Source organism: Eschrichtius robustus, chromosome 8 (genome assembly GCF_028021215.1).
Source record: "Eschrichtius robustus isolate mEscRob2 chromosome 8, mEscRob2.pri, whole genome shotgun sequence".
In the NCBI taxonomy this organism is placed as follows: Eukaryota; Metazoa; Chordata; class Mammalia; order Artiodactyla; family Eschrichtiidae; genus Eschrichtius; species Eschrichtius robustus.
This window is the reverse complement of record NC_090831.1, coordinates 123,459,371-123,475,876: the sequence shown is the minus strand read 5'-3', so window position 1 is coordinate 123,475,876 and position 16,506 is coordinate 123,459,371. Positions and strand designations below refer to the sequence as shown.

Below are 16,506 nucleotides of genomic sequence, written 5' to 3'. Positions count from 1 at the left end.
TGCTACTTTAATTATTTTTCCCAAATGGCCAATTAAACTCTCCTAGCTTGATTTATGTAAATAACTTTTCCTTTCCCGTCTGAATTTGTGACTGCTCTACCTCGGGGCAGTAAAACGCCGTGGTTAAGTGTGTGGTTAAGAAAGCCCCGACAGCTCATTTCGCATCCTGCCCCCTCGGGTTCCTCCGCTGTGCCCCTGGGGTAGCAATCACAGCCCGCTCTCAGAGGTCTGTGCACGTCCTCACTGCTCAGGAGGCACTCGTGATGATCTTTTATTATGTGGGTACATTTACTATGGTGTTTTCCCGGGTCTGGCTGCCTTGCGCTGCTTTAGTAGATGTTCTAATATTTACAATGGAAAAGTCCTCCAGTGTCGCTTCTGTTACTTTCGCAGTTTTCTTAGCTACCGTCACCTATTTCATTTTTGGAAATAAATGGTTCACCTTTTATTTACTAGGCCTGGTCTTCCGTTTACCTCTCAAGGAAGGAGTTTGAAAAGGACACTGCTTGATGTAGCTGGCGGACTAGCCGAGGCCTGGGCGGTTAGGGGAGCAGAGCCCCGAGAGGCATCAGAGCGGTGGGAAGAGGAGAGAGGGGCGGCGAAGATGAGGAGAAGGAGGACGAGACCAAAGGCCAGAAAAGGGCAGAGAGAGCAGACGCAACGAGGCGGCCCGGGCTCAGACCGGAGCTTGGCACGCTGAGAGGTCTCCGGGCCGCCTGGGTTTTCTCCAGGCAACAAGAGGGGCCCTGAACCTCTGCCACCTCCGGCTGTGGGCAGAAGACTGTGACCAAATCAATCGTCCCACCGAACCTGGGGAGGAAAACCGGTTGGAGTTCTGAGCAGGAAGGCCCGTCTGGAGCGACCAGAGGCAGCAAAACCCAAGGCAGAGACTATGAGGCCGGCAGGGCCTGGGTGTGGCTGCATGGCTATAAAGGTGTGAGTTGAGAAGAGTCAGATGTGTCAGGGGGTATAGCTCAGGGGTAGAGCATTTGACTGCAGATCAAGAGGTCCCCGGTTCGAATCCGGGTGCCCCCTGTCCATGTAACATTTTGGAATTTCCAGCCTGAGGCCCACAGTCTTCCTTCCTTGGGTCCCTGTAGTTCCAGCACCCCTCCACACTGAGAACAACACCCGCTGACTCTTTCCCATCTGGAGAGAGATTCCTTCCTGTCTTGGCATTGTTATTTCATCCTCATAGGAGGCCTGCAAGATCAGGATTTTCATTGATTGTCCCCACTCTGGGGACACAGGCAACCCCTCTGCCCCACCAGCCAGGTTGGCCTTGCTAAGGTCAAGGCCTACACCAGCACTGCCCCCAGAAACAGAATGCAAGCTACATGTCTGAATTTACACGTGCTAGTAGCCACATTAAATATTTAAAGTAAAAAGGGGGAGATGGGTGAAGGGGGTCAAAAGGTACAAACTTCCAGGTATAAGATAAATAAGTCCTGGGATGTGGTGTACAGCACGGTGACTCTAGTTAACATTATTTTATTGTATATTTGAAAGTTGCTGAGAGAGTAGAGCTTAAAAGGGGGGAAAGGTAACTATGTGAGGCGATGGATGTTCACTAGCCTTACTGTCGCGATCATTCCTCCACACATACATGTATCAAATCATTATGTTGCACACCTGTGATACAAGATTACATGTCAATTATATCTCATTAAAACTGGAAAAATGTTTTAGTAAAAAGATATCAGTGAAACTAATTTCCATATTTTTAAACCCAGTGTATACAAAACATTTTCATTTCAACATGTGATCAGTATAAAAATTTATAAATGAGATATTTACATTTTGTGGGGTTCGGGGGCTAAGCCTTTGCAATCTGGCTGCAGTTTCCTCTTAAGGCACCTGCCCATCCGGAACAGCCACCTGTGGATCGTGGCGAGGTCCGCAGTGTGGGAAGCCTCACTGGCTTCTTGCAGTTTTCAAGGCAATGGGGGGAGCGGGATGCTGTCAGGGCCCCAGGAGGCTCCTGCCGCTCCCCAGAGCGTGGTAGATGCGAGGAGCCCCAGGGAGGAGTAAGAAGTCGGGGCTCTGGCCCCAGCACCGCCATCACCCCACCTTTCTCATCAGCACAAGGGGTGTCAGCCAGGAGCAATGAGGGCTGCTCCGCATAGGACAGAAGCAAGACTGGGGTTCGCGGACGGCTCTGGGGAGGCGTAGGAGACCCACAGATTCCCAGGTCCCTGGACAACCACTTTCAAGTGACTTTTTCCTGTAGACCAAAATATGCTTAATGAAAATACCTCTGAGCCAGGTGCTAAAGTAACTGGTAAGCTTAAAGTATGCTAATTGAAAGGCATCCTGCGGGACTTCCCTGGTGGTCTAGTGGTTGGGACACTGTAGTTCCCCTGCAGGGGGCGTGGGTTCGATTCCTGATGAAGGGACTAAGATCCTGCATGTTGTGTGGTGTGGCCAGGAAACAAAAGAAAAGGTTTTTTTAAACAACCAAAAAGCATTTTAAAAAAGTATTCTCAGTTGTAATTTTTTTGTATTGCAATATGTAAACATTTTAGCCACAAAATTTTCACATTCTCTTTTTGCTTCCAAAGTACGTTTCTTCCACAAAAATATTTATAAGACAAAGCTCTTGAAATGAGTATGATTCTTTTGAATATTTCACCAAATTTAGATGCTGCAAAATCATAAGCTTTGAAAATTTCATTCCCTTCAGGTACAGAATGTAAATTATCCAATTTAAATGAGGAGCTTCAGCCAAAGACTCCTTAGAGATATTGCAAATGCAATTTTAGAAATTCAGAATTAAATCTTGTACACCACGTGAAATTTCATTGTTTAATTTGTTCAGTTTCTCTCTTGCTTTTGCAAGAATACATTTCAATATCTTCCTGTTTGCAAATTTTGTTTTCATTTATTGCAACTCTCTAAAGTTTTCAAAAGCTGAAGTTTTGGGGCACACCATTTGTTGAAAACTTTGATTAAAGATTTCCAACAGGTTTGTGCAAAACACAGCAAAAATTTTTGGTGCACATTTTTACAAAAAAAAAAGTTTAATACCAATGCCATTGCAGGACACTTAGGTTAATTCACAAAGTAGTTCTTCAAAGGTTCAAACATTTCTAAAATCTTACTGGTATTGGGGACAGATGTGTTTAAGAGACTGATTATATTGGTGGACCTACAAAATAATTCTATTCAGTAGCTATTTGTACTTTCTTATACATACTGCCATCATGAAATATTTTCTTGTATTAAATCAGCTGTGTCACAAAAGTAATTCAGTTTTTTAAAAACTTAAAAAAAAAACCAATTCAACTTTTATATGAATTGGTAGAATAGCACAGCCTGTTTGGATGCACTTGTGAATTATGTGTTCACCACAGTGCCAGCGACATTTCTCCTTAATTTGCTTAGAACTTACTGATGGCTTCCTTGCTAAGAACATTGTTTATATTACAATGCTGTGCTCCAAAAATTGCATTCTTGTATTATTACTGCAAAAACAAAGAGTTCTATCTTCTATTGAAGTCTTAAATGGAGTTTTTAACAGCCTTCGCAATAAGTCAGGTGTTTTCGCCTTGGACAAAATGAACTTCCAAAGCTTCACTTTGATACCATGAACTGGATGCCGGGACAACAGACCTGAAAGCAAGACCATCCCCAGGGACAGACTTATGTGATCCTACCTAACAAGACTTTGTAGCTCCTCAGCTTACCAACAACATGTGTTCCCCGGGATGGGGGTGCTCCTCAGAAAGGCTCCTCTCGCTGGCTGGTGGAGAGGTTGGACAGAGGGGAGGAGAAAATGAAGGGAGGGCGGCTGTGCTCCTGGGGAGGCCTGAGGTTTAGATTCTGGAGCAGAAATCAAAACCTTTGAGGCCTGGTCCTGACCCTTGTGGGCAGCCCGAATGTGCCCAGGCATGAAGGGGACAGCAGATCAGTGCTTCTCAGTGGTTCTTGAGTTTGCCTAGGAATCTATTCATACTTTAATAACAATCTTAAACGTTTAGATCTAGGCACACTGTGGCTGGCTTGCAGGGCCATCTTATAATCCAGAGCCAGTGCTGGCGTGTGCCCGGGTTTATGACCACATTGTCACCACACCGTGCTGTAACACTGTGATGACAGAAGAACAGAGGCAGACTTTGAAAGCAGCTCTTTTGCCCCTTTCCTGTTTGTCCATTTCTGTGCCCCTCCAACCTTGAAAGAACCTAATTATAGGAACGAGATGTCTAGGCAATTTAACCTAACTCCTGACTTGTGCTCTCCTGAGTGCACACCATGCGTTGTGTAGCCTGTTGAGTCTTCTTCTAGATTAAAAGAAGTAAGAAGGAAGTATTAAGTAGTTAAGGAATGACCAGCTCTCTACCCGCAACAGCCCCCTTAGCAATCCTGCAGGCAGATCACACGGGCAAGATAACGTCTGGAGAGAGAGGCAGCCAGCCTGCAAGCAATGGAGAAGGATGCAGAACCTGACCTCCTGCCTCGATGGTTCACTGAAATTCTTCCCCGTTTTTCCCTTTAAAAACTGTCATGGCTGAGCAGAATCTTTAGAGTGGGTCTTGGGCCATGGGTCCACCTTCTCCCCAGAATGCTGGCCTTTCTGATTAAAGCGTTTTTCCTTTCTACTGACACTTGCCTCTTGATTACTGGCTTTTGAGCAGCGAGCAGCCAACCCTGATTTTGGTGACAATTTCAGCCTATGAGAGATGGATCTGGGCCGAGAGAGGCCGTCACTGGGTGTGTTAGCAGAGACGGTTAGCAGAGGAGTTGGGGGACAGCTGGGTCTCCAGGCATGAGCAGCTTCACAAGCACATTGCAAAGAGCCTCTTCCAGCAAAACGATTTCATCTGAATTTCTATTAACTTGAATGTTATTGGGTATGTGATTTTGTTTGCATTGATTTCTAAAATTGCTTTGTCTTAATAGTGTATAAAACTGTAAGTATGAAGCATTTACATCTAGTTTTGTGTACACATTTGTATACAGATATAAGCAGTACAATAAACTAAAATAAAGTTAACCCTGGGGCACTAAGAAAAAAATGTTCCCTTTCAAAGGTGTACACACAACAAGAAGCCAGTAAAATCGTTATGTGGTGGCTGAGAGACCTAGATGGAATGGAGCCTTGCTTTTTCTCCAGTTGCTGTTTCGTACATTTTCAATTCTGTGCCATATGAAAGCGTTACTCGTAAAAAACCTAATTCGTTCAGAAATTTAGGAAACTTCAGTTCAAGCAATCTGACTCCCAGAAGCCTCTGGTGGGTCCTCTCAAGGCACTGGGGTAGGTCCCCTCCCTAACAAACCCATTAGAAAAGGGGGAGAGTTTGCAGGGAGGTTGGGGAGAGGGACTGCTGGGGTCACAGCGTGGGGTGAAGGCTTGGCCCTGAGGCAGCAAGGCCCTGAGACCCACCCTCAAGGGCAGCTGAGTCGAGGCAAGATAAAGTGGTGGTCCTTTAACTCTTGATTCTGTCACTTCGGCTCTGTGATTTAGGGCAATTGGCTTCAATCCCCTGTGTCACTGTCACCCATGATGAGGGTGGTGGTGGACATAGCACTACCACAATAATTTTTAAAATTATATACAGTATATGAAAGTCTTAGAACAGTTTATCTAGCACATTAAAAGTGCTCAATAAACATTAGGTCTTAAAATTATCACAGGTGTCTTTGGTGTGACTACCGAAGTGAGAAGTTCTGAGGAGACATGATATTCCAGTAGGGGGTGTAGCTCAGGGCTAGAGCATTTGACTGCAGACCAAGAGGTTGCTGGTTCAAATCTGGGTGCCCCCTGTAACTATCCCAAGCTTCCCCTTACTGGGAATTATCCCATATTTCCCTTTGCTGGGCCTCCTGGTATTGCAGCCCCTTCTGTGTAACCAGCAAGGATGAGGATGTGGAAACTTTCCCTCGTTATTGCCAGGGAATTATCTAACCGCCTTACTTTTGGGGCTGCATTCCTCATAGGACTGAGGGCTGGTTTAAATCCTATAAAGAGAAATGCTTCCAGGTAAGCAATGCCATTATTTATACAAAATTAAATTAGATGAAAAAAGCAACGTGAAGTAGCATAGGTATGTTATGTTACCATTTGTGTTTATAAATAAAGTCAGGGAGAGATTGTGCATTCCTTACTGACATGTGCAAACTATCTGTGGAAGAGAACATGAGAAACTGGTAACACGGGTTCCCCAGGGATACTAACAGAGAGTCTTGTTAGATGAGAGAGGGAGAATTTTCACTGCGTATTTTTTTCTTCATTTTATTCTGTAAATTTATGTATTTATTCTTAAGATTTTATTTTTTTAGAGTTTCAGGTTCTCAGCAAAATTGAGAGGAAGGTACAGAGATTTCCCATATACCCCCTGCCCCACCTATGCATAACCTCCCCCACCAGAGTGGTACACTGGCTACAATGGATGAACATACAGTGACACATCATAATCACCAAAGTCCGCTGTTTACATTAGGGTTCACTCTTGGTGTTCTACATTCTATGGGTTTGGACAAATGTATCCATCATTATAGTATCATACAGAGTATTTTCACTGCCCTAAAAATCCTCTGTGCTCTGCCTATATATCTCCCTCTGTCCCCCAAACCCCTGGCAACCGCTGATCTTTTTACTCTCTCCATGGTTTTGCCTTTTCCAGAATGTCATACAGTATGTGGCCTTTCACATTGGCGTCTTTTACTTAGTCGTATGCATTTAAGGTTCCTCCATGTCTTTTCTTGGCTTGATAGTTCATTTCTTTTTAGTGTTGAATAATATTCCATTGTCTGATGTACCACGATTCATTTATCCATTCACCTTCTGAAGGACTTCTTGGTTGCTTCCAACTGCATACTTTTTTGTACCTTTTGAACATTGTATCATCTGACTTCTGTGGGTTCTGTATTTATCTTTTTAAAATGCAATTTAAAATTTTAAAAGAATCAGATTAAATGAGGTCTCACCCACCAACACTGGTGGGGAATCCAGCATGGGTAGTTTGAACGTCCTCCCCCTTCTGCTGTGTTTTGCCAACATCCAGCGTCTCGGCAGTCTGCTGCTGGGCACGGAGGCCCACTCCTAGCCAAGGTCTGCTCAGGCCATTTTGAGCAAGCAGCTCCCCCAGGGCCCCACTCCTTCAGGGCCGAGCCCAGAACCTTCACCAGGGCCCTTCCTGGTTCTGCAGGAGTCCTCCCCAAAGACTCTGTGTGCTGTTGCGGGTCAGCCTCCTCCGACTGTCCCTCCCCATCCTGGGAGGCTCCAACCAACCATCCTCCGGCAAGGCCCACCTCCCTGCACTATGTATCAAGTCTTTGACCCCTTCCACCCTGCACGCAATTACAAGTCACTCTCCACAACTGGACTTGACGTCTATTTAAAGGCATCTCCTGGGCAGCCCATTCAGCCTAGCAATTTCATTTTGCTTGTGTGTGCACACACACACACACACACAGGTTCATACCACACCATAAAGAAAACGAGGAAATTCTCAAAGACTACTGGAGCCTGCACTGTCAAATTTAGAGGTTGCTAAGGCATCAATTTATTATTCTGAAAACTTGTAAATAAAAGGAAAGAATCAAGCATTTGTTCTACGTCTTCTATATGAATTATATTCCAAACAGAACCAAATAGTTGAGAAAGAGAAGTCTTCCTTATAAAAGAAGCTCAAGCTAATAAAGGTGGAGAATTTGAATAAAACCATTTGCAACTCCTAACGAGGAAATGGGCATAAGCAAGTATCACCAATGCCTGCCAAGACGATGAGATGAATGAATGTTTGACAGGGGCATTTATAATGAGGTTAATAACACCTCAACACACCAGTTAACCTTAATTTCACAAAAAGAGAGCCAAGCAGACGTGATGAGCAAGCATCCTTATATACAAGGGAGGAACACAGTACTTCTGGTGATGTCTTCTTGCCAAAAAAACAGAACGTGAATCTGATCAAGCCTCTAGATCTAACAAGATCGGGCATGTTGAAAAGTGTTAAATGTGATGGTTAACTTCACATGTCAACTTGACTGGGTCATAGGACGTACAGATACTTCGTTAAACATGATTTTGGGGTGTGTTTGTGAGGGTATTTCCAGATGAGATTAGCATTTGAATCAGTAAAAATCTAAGTAAAGCAGATCCTCCTCCCCAGTGCAGGTGGGCATCATACAACCCACTGAGGGCTGAAGAGAGCAAAAAGCAGAGGGAGGGAAGATTGGCTTTGCCCCACCGCTGAGCTGGAACATTGGTCTTCTCCTGCCTCAGGCTAGAACTTGTACCATCAGCTCTCCACTTTCAGGACTGGACCTACAGCACCAGCTTTCCTGGGTCTGCAGCTTGCAGGTGGCAGATCATGGGACTTCTCAGCCTCCATAATTATGGGAACCAATGCCTTAAAATAAATCTCTCTCTCTTTCTCTCTTTCTATAGGTATAGATATATTATAGATATAATTATATATGTTATATATAATATATATGTGTGTGTGTATATATATATATATATATATATATATATATATATATATATATATATATATTTGGTTCTGTTTCTCTGGAGAACCCTGACCAATACACTGGATGATAAATTGAAAAATACCACTACTATTGTATATGTTTGAGATTTACCATAATAAAAGTTTTTAAAAATTCCTTTTTCATAGGCACATTTTAAAATCTACAACAGAAGGAAACTATGCCCCCCCAAATAAAAAGCACTGTTTTCATTTTCTGGTTCTGATTTGGTTGTGTATTTTACATTAATAAACGGTGTATTGGTGTGTGCAGGGGAAAACTTCCTTTCCTCTTTCCTCTTAGCACCATGGAGATAGGCTGACACTTTTAAAAGGAACTTTGCTAAAAAGCAAGGTGAAATGAAGAAGCACCCTCCCAGAACCGGTCACTATGGTTTCTGGCTCCTTAGCGGCCTCAACGGCATCACCAGCAGCACAGATGAGGTGACAGATGTATGACACCTGGGAGAGCATCCAGCTCTTCTGCTGTTAGGCCAGGTGGGCCCCTGCCTCAGGGGTTGGCTTCATGGCTCATCTTGCCCAGAGATTAGTGGGGGAAATGCTTACCTCCAGCTTCTAGAACGCCCCACTTTTATTTATATTCAGGATGGTGATACCCCTGAAACTTGAAGATAATATCACCCCAGGAAGGGGAAACTAGAGTCAGCAGGCAGTGCGTGGGACCGGCGGTCAGCAGGACTGCCCATGAGAGGCGTGTCTATGAGAAGGGGGTCCAGAGTGACTTCTTCAGACTGGGGTATCACTAAAAGTGAGCTCTGACCTAATCAGTGGGTATCACAACCTAACAGCCCAAAGCAGTGGGTGATGAGCTCCTACCTCCCAAATAGTCTAGAGGGAAATCAAACAGTAAGGAATGACTGATGTTTTATCTAGCACTGCCAGGCAGAGACCCAATTCAATCTGTGTTTTAGAAAGAACTCTTGCAATATGGTCACTGTTTTAGTTCTGGAGTTAGACTATCTGGGTTACTGAATTTCTCTAAGCTTTCGTTTCTGTATTTGTAAATCGGGGATAATAATTATACCTATCCCATAGGGTTAATGTGAAGATGAAACGCAATGATTCATGGAAAGCGTTTAGTACCTTGTCCTAGGAGGAGCCCTGCAAGAGCCATCTTGGAAGGATGGAGAGTAATGGGGTCATTGAGGGGAGACGGAGAGACCAGTTAGGAAGCTGGGTCTTAACACAGCTGGTAACCAAGCTTTCCTGCCCTCGAAGGATGCTCTCCCCCCTCCGCCATCCAGCCGGGGAGGTTTTGTGCCTTTAACAACACAGGGAAGGGATGACCCTGTAGAACGCATATTGTCAGTACTCAGCTTTCCAATTCCAACAGTGTGGGTGCTGGGGGATTCGGGGAGTAAAGATCGGCACCCACTCTGTGCCAGCAGTGGGGTGCGGCATGGGCGTGGCCGGGAGAGCCAGGGAACCCGGGAGGAGACAGAGTGGGCACCAGCGTGGGATCGGAAGGTCACAGTGTGGTCAAGACGACATGGAGCACCAGGTGCCCACCCCACCCCCTAGCACTGTGGTACTCGGAAAGCCCTTTCAGGACTTAGGTGTGACACAGGGTGCGGGGGCGCTGGGGGAGTCCTGAGGTTGACTCATTAAATTTCTGCCACTCAGTAGGATGGGACACAAAATAGAGATCCAGTTGTTTTGTAGAGTTATCTTCTATCCCTCAATCTGTGGATTAAGATCTATCCACACTGAGCAGATCGCAGGGCTGAGAGGCTAGATGGAGGAGAGTTTCGGGCATGTTCAGGAGGCGGGATGACAGGGTGCAGTGATCTAGGAAGGATGCCTGAGGACACACTGCGCCTCCCAGTTCGGTGACTGTGAGTATTCTGGCCTCTAAGGAAGGAACGGGACTTTGCAACAGGAATAATGCATAATAATTTTCCGTGGCCTGAGAAACCCTCGAGAGCATTCAGTTCCCCTTTGCTCTGATTGCAGCCTCGGGAAGCAACCTTCTGATAGCTAATTTGGTTTCCCAGGTAACCTCGAGGGCATTCTGGCTTATTATGCATCCATCTCTCAGAGCCTGATTAGGGAGGTCCTGAGAGCCAGGTCGAACCAGGTTGCATCACAAAGTCAGGGGTCTGGTGCTGCAGGGCTGGGAGCCAGGCTCATACCTGATGGCCTCACTGAGGTGCTGCCAGGTTAGGACTCCAGCGAAGGGCAGGACCATGGGGGTTGGGAAGTGAAGGGCAGAGCGCAGGACCCCGGGGGACCGGTGACTGCTGATGGCGACTGTGAGCCGCAGCACCCAGCCAGCCCCTCGGAGCCTTACATCTTCACTCTTGGGAATCAATCCTAGGGAAATCGTCAGAGAAGTGGGCCAAGATGTATATTCGTGTTCATCCAGGGTTGTTCTATAATCCTGGAAAAAATCGTCCACTTGCCAACACTCTTAACTCTTTTTTTCCCAAGAAAGGCAGACTGTCACATTCAGCGCCTCATTGGATGTGCCTGGAGTCTTGAAAGCTTGATGGGCCTACGTTCTCCTACAAATGCAGAGCTTGTTTGGAGGGTCTAGCAGGGGCACAGCTATTCCCATACCCTTGACCAAAGAACCACCCTCCTCTATCGGGGAAGGGCAATCTCACTTCAGAATAATCTGAATGAAATAGTAGAAAATCGTATCCAATTGTATGGTACTACATAACCAAGAAAGACTCAGACAGAAATGCAATGATGGCTCAATACTACAAAATGTATGACTGTACAGCAGGGGCTGCTTGAGTTCCAGAAGAAGTAAGCCCAAGTCCCATGCCAGGCCCTGTGGCTATGCCGACTTCTGGGCTCACCCCTGCCCACTCTTCCCCTGGAAAGCTGGGGCTGCAGCTTTCTTGGCCAGGCGCCTCTCCTGGGGTAAGCCAAGATGCTGACAGCCTCCCATAGGTCCCAGGCCTTGGTCCCCAGGAAAGGAAACCAAAACAGAGAGTGGGAGATGGAGAAAAAGAAAAAAGAAATGAAGCATCTTAGATATTAAGGGGCTGGGTAGAGTTCCTCCTGTACTCAGTAATAATAATAATAATAATGAGGGAAGGGGGTGAGACGTGCTCTGGGAAGAGGGATGTTCGGGTGGGCATAGGTACGCAGACTCTGAGGGAGGGGAGCAGTTCTGACAGGTGTGCAGGTAGGTGCCCAGAGAAGCAGCTCAGGAAACTCCCCAGGGAGACACAGGATGGTGAGAGCACAGCTTAGGAAAGACTGCAACTATGGAAGTGTCTTGTGAAAAAGACATAGGCAGCTGGGGGTATAGCTCAGGGGAAGAGCATTTGACTGCAGATCAAGAGGTCCCTGGTTCAAATCCAGGTGCCCCCTTTGTCATGATTGTTTTTTCACTCCAGTGGAAGTTATTTATACCTCCTTCTTCTGTGGAGGCCCAGCCTCATGGAATCTAAATTTCCAACAAGGGGTAAAGACTTCAGTACTCCTCCTGTGACATTTCTCATGAGCTACATTTTCACCTCCTCAGCCATATTCATTTCCTGGAGGGGTAGAGGAAGTCTGCCCTAAGCTTTCTCTGTGTTTCCCTTGTGCCTAATTATTACCATCCTTATTTTATTTGTTTATACCAAGCTAGCTTCAAAAAAATAGGATCTGAGGCAGCTTGCAATAAAAGATGCAATAAAATCCACCAATGGAGCAAGTATTAAAAGGTAAGGGCTGGGCTTCCCTGGTAGTGCAGAGGTTCAGAATCCGCCTGCCAACGCAGGGGACATGGGATCGAGCCCTGGTCTGGGAAGATCCCACATGCCGTGAAGCAACTAAGCCTGTGCGCCACAACTACTGAGCCTGCACTCTAGAGCCTGTGAGCCACAACTACTGAAGCCCACGCGCCTAGAGCCCGCTCGCTGCAACTGGAGAGAGCCCGCGTGCAGCAACAAAGACCCAACGCAGCCAAAAATAAATAAATTTATTTTTTAAAAAAAGGCAAGGGCTGACTTACATGAGGTAGTCAAAATCATAGAGACAGAAAGAAGAGTTTCAGTTTGGCAAATGAAAAAGTTCTGGAGATGGATAGTGGTGATCATTGTACAACGCTATGAATGTGCTTAATACCACTGAACCGTATACTTAAACATGGATAAGATGATAAGTTTTATGCTATGTGTATTTCACCACAATTTTAAAATTCAAGGGAAAGAATAAGGCAAGAACTGAACATTTGGGAGAGGATGTAAATTTATTATTCCCGAGAGCCCAGGTTAGGAGAAGCTACTGCTGCTGAATACAAAACATATCTCTGAGTTTCCTGGTAATCAAACAGAAGTGAAAACATACCAATTCATCAACAGAGCAAAATATTGTATTAGCTCTGAAAAACAGCAGGCATTCATATGATAGGTCTTTATAGATGGAAGGTTGGGAAGATGATGATTATTGCCAGGGCAGCCAAGTACAGTCACACAGGTTGTATATTACACAACTCCACCAATCACATAGTCCCTGGAGTTATGCAACATACAGACCCTAGATATTGCCCATATTTTATCCCCTTTACAAAAATAAGCATAAACTGTGCTCCACACACATATGTGTATAAATATATGTGTGTGTGTGTGTGTAGGGGGCAGAGCTCACTAGTTAACTACCCAAAATACATTCTTCCCTCTTGCTTAGTAATAGAACCCTGATTTTATACTGAGCATTTATGTTCCCAACTAAAAGACCACATTTCCTGACCTCTCGTTGGCTAGGGGAGGTAAATGAGTGATAAGAAGCAGTCATCAGAAAAGATTTCTGGGAAAACTTAAAAGAAGGACAAACATGACATGTCCCCTTTTTGGCCTAACTCATGCTTCCTACTTGGAGCATAGATGTGATGGCTGGAGTGCCAGCTGCCAACTTGGACCATGAGTCAACCTTGAGAATGGGACCCACATTTAAGGGAAGGCTGATCAGAGAGATAAAAAGAGCCTGTGTCCCTAAAGACACCCTGGAGTGACCATGCCAGCCCTGGTCTGCTCACCTCCACATACTCTTTTTCAAAAGAAAGATAGACATTTCTAGCTTGTTTATACCTCAGAGAAGACGCAAATCCAGATGATTCTGAGACTCATGCCCTTTCCCCATCAACAACTTTTCAAGCACCTAGCTCAGTAGATCTGAGTTACTCATTTAAAAAAGGCTTCTCTAACAAGGCCATTTCCTACACCAGGAACCTCCCATTGTTACAGTCAATGGGAGGTCCTCTCAGCTCCCCTGTAACAAGGTAAAGCAGTGCAGGAGAAAAGTCTTTCTATGGATGCTAGTTCCATGGTGCGCCCAGCTCTGCCTGGTTCAAGCTCACCTCTCTGCAGGTTAAAGAGAGCCCAGGGGACCGTGTGCATTTCGATTCTTCCTTGCCTGGAAGTTCCCCCAAGAATTTCCTTTCTTTCGCATCAGAAATGCATGGTACACGACAACATATAGACTGGGAGAAAATATTTGCAAGTGATGCAACCAACAAGGGCTTAATTCCCAAAATATACAAACAGCTCATACAATTCAATTAAAAAAAAAACAGTCCAATCAAAAAATGAGCAGAAGACCTAAATAGCCATTTCTCCAAAGAAAATATACAGATGGCCAATAGGCACACGGAAAGATGCTCATCCTTGCCAATTATTAGAGAAATGCAAATCAACACTGCAATGAGGTACCACCTCACACCATCATTAAAAAGTCTACAAATAATGAATGCTGAGAGGGTGTGGGGAAAAGGGAACCCTCAACACTGTTGGTGGGAATGTAAATTGGTGCAGCCACTATGGAAAACAGTATGGCCCTTTCTCAAAAAACTAAAAATAAAGTTGCCATTTGATCCAGCAATCCCACTCCTGGGCATATACCCAGACAAAACTATAATTTGAAAAGATACATGCACCCCTATGTTCATAGCAGCACTGTTCACAATAGCCGAGACATGGAAACAACTTAAATGTCCATCGATAGGTAAATGGATAAAGAAGATGTGGCATATATATATATATATATATATATATATATATATATATATATAATGGACTATTACTCAGCCATTAAAAAGAATGAAATAATGCCATTTGCAGCAACATGGATGGACCTAGAGATTATCATACTAAGCAGAGTAAGTCAGAAAGAGAAAGACAAATACCATATGATATCATTTATAAGTGGAATCTAAAATATGACACAAATGAACATATCTATGAAACAGGACAGGCTCACAGACATAGAGAACAGACTGGCGGTTGCCCGGGGGTGGGGGGAGGGAGGTAGGGAATGATTGAGAGTTTGGGATTAGCAGATGCAAACTATTACATACAGGATGGATAAAACAACGAGATCTTACTGTATAGCACAGGGAACTATATTCAATATCCTCTGATAAACCATAATGGAAAAGAATATATATATATGTATAACTGAGTCACTTTTCTGTACAGCAGAAATTAACACAACATTGCAAATCAACTATACTTCAATAAAATTTAAAAATAAATTAAAAAAAAGAAATGCATGGTACTACGGTGAATGAGTCTGTACCGAGGAGCACAATAGCCACTCTCATTTCTAATTGGTTACCAGCAGCCGAATGCAGTTCCTAACTGGTGGAGTATGATTCTTCTAGCAGCTGGAAAAGGCAGTTCTACAGAGGTCTTGCATAACTAACTTGGCAGAGTGATAAAGTCATCCTTAGATTCCAGAGGAATTTGTAGTCATCATGACCCTTAGACTGGTGCTGCTCAAAGTGTGGTCCAGGAACCAGCCCAAGACCTCTTTGTCGATGCTTAGAAATTCTACAGTCTGACCCTGGCCAGCTCTGGTTGTGGTGGGTCTCAAAGTCCGCAAGTCTGATGTACTAGTATTGAGCTGTGACAGCTTTTTAAGAAACTAAAAATAAAGCTAGTCTTTGACCAAAGATAGTTGGAAACTCACTGCTTGAATTCATGCCCTTGCAGGTATGTTTCTCAGCATCCTTGGGCTGGAGCAGTAAAGCACTTTAGGCTTTAGTCTGCTGTGGCCATCAGGGCCCTTGGGTGCCTGCCACAGAAGGTAGACTAAGCTGTAAACATTTATTAAAAATATATATCTCAAAAAATATATATACATATATATATATATATATATATATATATATATATATATATATATATATATATATATATATATATATACACATATATCACTAGGTAGGAGTAGTGGAAAAAGAGTCTGCAGACTAGTCTTCCAGGAACAATGCCCCAAGCTAAGCTGCAGAACTGGCCTGACGAAGAACCACCACCACTGCACTGGTGCCGCCCAGCTGGAGGTGCCAGTTTCCTTCCCAGAAACCAGCACGTGCACTACATCTGTACCAAACACTCAAGCCCTGAACACTGGACAATGACACCATCCTTGCGAGCAAAACAGACTCTACACCTCCCTCTTCTCTCTTCAAACCTTACACGAGTACCTCTCATTATTGGAGCCTGGACCTATTCCAGAAACTCAAAGGAGCCTGGAGAACAGAGTTTTCTAGCTTCTCTTTTGAGGGTCTTGCAAGGAGAGAAATTCCCCATACACAACAAGGGCATTTGAAATGTTCTGCACAGTCAGAAAACATGAAAGCATCCTTTGCAATCACAGCAGATTTTTGAATACTTAGTACCAAAAATAAGAATGCAAATAATTTCATTATTAATTTTGTGTGTTAATTACATGTTGCAGTGATAATATTTTAGATATTTTGGGTTAAATAAATAGATCTTTAAAATTAACTTTAATAATTATTTTTGCTTTTTAATGTGGCTACTAGAAAATATATAATTACATTTGGGGCTTGCATTATATTTATATTGGAGAGTGTTGCTCTGGATGAAGCATGACCTCAGAATATAAGACCTAGACAATGTTACCAATGTGGAAAGGGTGGACTATATAATAAATGGTGCTGGGATAATTGACTCCTAAAAAAAATCACATAAGATCCCTACTTCACTCCATTACAAACAAATTCCAGATGGATTAAAGACCTAAATATAAACTCAAACTTTTAGAA

The 16,506-nt window shown here is 44.1% G+C and overlaps 2 non-coding genes across 2 annotated transcripts; both read left to right on the top strand.

Moving 5' to 3' along the window:
- The first annotated feature begins 963 nt into the window (after positions 1–963).
- TRNAC-GCA (transfer RNA cysteine (anticodon GCA)) lies at positions 964–1,035 on the top strand. Its single transcript has one exon. It is a non-coding gene; the product is annotated as a tRNA-Cys (tRNA).
- A 10,715-nt stretch (positions 1,036–11,750) lies between these two features.
- TRNAC-GCA (transfer RNA cysteine (anticodon GCA)) lies at positions 11,751–11,822 on the top strand. Its single transcript has one exon. It is a non-coding gene; the product is annotated as a tRNA-Cys (tRNA).
- Positions 11,823–16,506: the final 4,684 nt, after the last annotated feature.